Source organism: Triticum dicoccoides, unplaced genomic scaffold (genome assembly GCF_002162155.2).
Source record: "Triticum dicoccoides isolate Atlit2015 ecotype Zavitan unplaced genomic scaffold, WEW_v2.0 scaffold70061, whole genome shotgun sequence".
Lineage (NCBI taxonomy): Eukaryota > Viridiplantae > Streptophyta > Magnoliopsida > Poales > Poaceae > Triticum > Triticum dicoccoides.
The window spans coordinates 1520-3483 of NW_021293112.1; the positions used below are offsets into that span (position 1 = coordinate 1520).

At 37.1% G+C, this 1964-nt stretch overlaps 1 pseudogene; it reads right to left on the bottom strand.

The window, feature by feature from the left end:
- Nucleotides 1-514: 514 nt before the first annotated feature.
- On the bottom strand, nucleotides 515-1590 carry LOC119347620 (annotated as a pseudogene).
- Between the last annotated feature and the right edge of the window lie 374 nt (nucleotides 1591-1964).

Genomic DNA, 1964 nt, shown 5'->3' on the forward strand with positions numbered 1-1964 from the left:
TTGCACAGCTCATGGATTTTTTTCATGCATCTCCAACATGCAATTACACAACCAAACATTTACCATAATTTAGATATCGAGCAATTAGTACATGGAGTGCACTCCGCATATTTATTTTCCAAAAAAGTTGTCCAGCGATGTACTAATACATATGCTATTGGTTGGAGAGGCTGCATGCACCGATCGAGAAATATCAATGGACAAGGTATGATAGCCCAAAACATGTTAATATAAATTATAGATAATAGATCGAAGGTTGATCAACATTTTTTTCATACATTGATCATGTTGTGAGTTCAACACATTTACTACTCCCTCCGTCCCATAATGTAAGAAGTTTTTTGACACTATACCAGTGTCAAAAAAGTCCAATATTATACAGTTAAGTGGTTAATTAACGTGTTTTCATCCTTAATGATAGTCATTAATGAACAGACATCATGTACCATTTGTGGGATGTTTATTTATACAGTTAAGTGGTTTTGTTCTTCTCTTTACACAAATCGACTTACTATCACACCAATGCCCCCATTCGTTCAGAAATTCTTGAAACATCTATGCCAATTCTGGTGCTGAAGGCCTGCACAATAACAAGAGAGAAATTTATAAAATTTGTTAACTTAATTTGATGCAAAGTAGATAACTTTATAATTTGATATTTAGATAGAAAATCCTCCATCACAATATGCTATTTTTTTTGCAGCCGCATCTAATTGAATTTAGCACATACATTCTGGCCACAAGAGAGGGGTAAAGAAAGATGGAAATCAATTCGAACTTCTAGGCTAGCTTTCCCCCTTCTTTCGTTTCTTTCTATCGTTCTACAGCCTAAGAAAATGATTGGAGAGGAATCTATAGCTCAGCAGTTTCACATACGCACATGGACTCTCTTATATTTTCTTTTGTGCCTTCTACTTGTATATATGTTGCTATTTCAGTTTAATGTTACCTTAGAAACTAACATTACCCGTCAGATAAGTATGAACATATATTTTTTATAAGGCTATCGATCCAAGGTTCCAAAAAGGAAAAATAATATTTGACACAAAAATCATTTCAATCAGCAAATAATGCTTTTAATGATACAATTTTCATGCCACATAAACTATATTTTATTGCTATAATTACTTATTGGTCGAAACCTTAATCCTAGGACTCGTGTGCGCATTATGTTTTGCAACATGTGTATGTACGTACCCGGGAGTGTATAGTGTAGAATATTCTGTTGTCAGCAACAGAGTGATTAGCGTTAATGATGACGGCCCCTTATTCCTCAAGAATGGTGATCACCTCATGGAGCTTGATAGGCCTGTCCGTGCTGCATATCAGCCTCACCTCCATGCTTGCATCGTCATATTGCTGCACCTCCACTACCCGTGGTGCTGCCTCCAATTTTTTTTCTCCATCTGGTGACCTCGCACCGCTGCTCGTGGTAGCAGTGATAGTGGGCGTCGAGATGCCACTAACTCCCAGTAAGGTAGCCATGGCTTGTGCAGAGGCCTTCTTGTGTTGTAGATCATCGACCCGTTCCTTGAGGTTCTTGATGTATGATGCCGCCACATCCAGGCAGCCTAGCTGACTCGGTGTATCCTATATATGCATTAAAGGAACAATAATATAAACATATTATGAAGTGATTTTTTTATTTGATGACATGATTTCCTTGACTGATAATATTGATAATGGACAAGTTGTATTTTTTCCCAGTTTATTTATGGTGATGCATGTGATTACACATAACAACCCTGTTGGATTGAAACTATATTATTCATAGCATCTTTGTAAACCCATACTTTCAAACATCGCAATATCTCGGCGCTATAGCGTTTAGAGGTGCATCATGCTAAGTCGATTCCCACCAGTTAACGCGCTATAACACTAGTTAGCGTGCTAACGATTCTTTCGCTATTTGCCATAATCCACTATTTAAAACTTGCGTAAAAAAATTGTGGATGTCCTTAATC